This window comes from Triticum aestivum, chromosome 7A (assembly GCF_018294505.1).
Source record: "Triticum aestivum cultivar Chinese Spring chromosome 7A, IWGSC CS RefSeq v2.1, whole genome shotgun sequence".
Lineage (NCBI taxonomy): Eukaryota > Viridiplantae > Streptophyta > Magnoliopsida > Poales > Poaceae > Triticum > Triticum aestivum.
This window is the reverse complement of record NC_057812.1, coordinates 588,908,198-588,910,833: the sequence shown is the minus strand read 5'-3', so window position 1 is coordinate 588,910,833 and position 2,636 is coordinate 588,908,198.

The window sequence follows — 2,636 nt, the reverse complement described above, 5'->3', positions numbered from 1 at the left end:
GTGGAGCTGATAGACAGGAAATTCTATCAATTGAGCTGTGATGACGCCATGGTCACCATAACGGCCGACTATCCTGGACTACTCCCTGCATCGCATGTAAGAAAAGACCGGAGTCCCAACTTCCAAAAAGGATCCCCCTTTTACGCACTTCACCTACCGTACACATATGGTGTTTTACAGGGAAGGCCTTCGGGACGCCATGCCGAACCTGCAGGGACTCGCCAACAAGGGGCACCGAAGCCGGGTAGGCCAAAAAGGAAGGCGGCCAAGACGGAGACGCCGGTGCAGAGGTATGACACAAAACCTCTCTCCATGGTTATCGTCTTTCTTAAAATATAATGACGTCTGTGTTTCTTAGTAGAAAAAATGCTCGCCGGACTATATCCTGAGAGGTTGCCGATCACGCCTCCACCAGCCGGGCTCCAGGGCTGGACATAGAGGCGGAAGCTAACATGGGGCGGGCGCCGGATGCTCCTCCTACAGAGGATGCGAACAGACTATCCGCTACAAATTCCGAAGTGGAGAGCACCATGAATCACAGGCATCGCCGGGCCGTACTCCGTGATGCTTGTTTCTCCCAAGAGGCATTCGATGCCTTCAACTTTGGAGACACGTACATCCGTGCTGCTCAGAATGGTCTAGCCCGAGCCACAGACCAGTATGTAAGGGATATACAGGTAAGAAAATCTGATGATTATATGTATCAGTAGCCCCTGAGACTTGAAACAGTTGACGCAACTGATTTAAGGATCATTATTTGTGCAGGTTCTTACAGAGAAGAATTCCCTCCTGTCTCAAGAGCTGGAAGAGTGCAAGGCCCAGCTAGGGGCCGCTGTTGCCGCGTTTAAGGAGTTCGAGAAGGGCCCCTCTGGTAACACTTGTTTTTATTTCAAAGAATACAGGTAGCAGGTAGTATACGACATGCATGCAAATCTAACAATAGATGTTGCAGATGACCCCGGAGTGAATCCAGAGGCCGTGGCGGTGAATGCGGCACGTGCTGATCGACAGCTAAATGCTGGCGAGCGCGTGCTTACGCGAGTCAGACTGGAGAAAAATAATCTCCAAGACGCCAATATCTGGCTGGGCGTGGAGCTAAAAGATGTCCGAGCCCAGCTTGCGGACTCCGTGAACGAGAATAAGCGGCTTCGACGCGGCATTTTTAGTAAGTGCTTGAATGAACTTTTTAAAGGAGTTCGGCGAAGAAGCCGGCTAATAGAGTTATGTCTGCAGGTATGCTGACGGGTCGTCCCGCGGAGGAGATGCCTGGGTCTTCGGGTGATCTTCTACCAGAGCTCTCACAACTGCACGAGCAAGTTCGGCAGGTGATGCAGGGTATTGCCCAAGCCTTGTGGTCATCCGCGTCCCTGCCAGGAGGCATGAGGGAGCTTATAGAGAAGCTCAAGGGAGCGCGGCGGCGCTTCCGATTATGGAAGATATCATCCTGCCGACAAGGTGCGAGGGAAGCCTGGGCTATGGTGAAGACGCGATATACCAAAACTGACCCAAACCACATGGCCGAGGTCAGACCTGTGGGGCCCGATGGGAAGGAGATCCCCGTCAGTTTAGTGTATGACCAAGTAGAATTAGCCGCAAAGTATTCCCAACAGGATAGTAGGCTAGATAGCCTGTTGGATGGTATAGAAGAAGAATTTAATCAGTCTTAGTGACTGTGTACTTCAAGTGACATATGTAATGTCCTAGCCGGATTGTAAATCATTTGTCATGGCGGACCTTTTCGCTTCGACCTCTAGACCTGATAGTCCGGAGTGTATCCGAATACCCGCTCGGTTATGTAAAAACCGGGGTATGCATGGAAACCAGGCGTAGGGGTCATAAGTGCTTGAACAACCAAGTACCCAACTAGCTATGTTATATTACATGGGTAGTAAGAAACATCTTCCAGGGAGAATAGTTCCGTTAAGGGTTCCTTTCCCTGGGTACCATGCCCTAATGTGCATGTCCGAACTGCGAAAAGAGACGCAGGCTATAAACATCTGGGGCATGTTTCAAATTAAATAAGAGTCATCTTTTATTCACCGACCGAATATTCCCTTAAGAGCGCTAGCTTTCGGCTTCACCCAGTCTGAGGTACACATCCGGCTGAACCGACAGTAACAATCGCAGAGGTGCTCCCCTTATGCCCTAGCTGAATTAACGGGAACGTAGGGCATAAATACAAGAGCCAGGCAACCCAGCTTGGCCAAAACTTAAGTCATATCGATGCATATAATGGCTAAAAAAGGTACATGCGGAAGAATAACACATGTGTGGGACATAAGCCCAGAAAAATAGTTAGATTAAGCTTCTACATAAGAAGCCCCCAGGTATAATGAGCGCGGTTAGCGCGGCAAGATTGTGTAACCAAGACACAAGTTTAGCCTTTTAGGGCCTTGATGAGAAATAAAAAGAGAGAAAGAGAGAAAAGACAGATATGCAAAAAATTGACGGAGGTAAGGAGACAAACATAGAGTCCGGCACTAGGCATAGAATCTTCGGAGTCTGGCTGCGTTCCATGGGTTTGGCTCGAGTCGATTATCCGATGCATCCCACAGACGGTACGCTCCACCGGTCAGAACCTGGTCAATAATGAAGGGACCTTCCCATTTGGGCTTGAGCTTGTTCTTTTTCTTCTC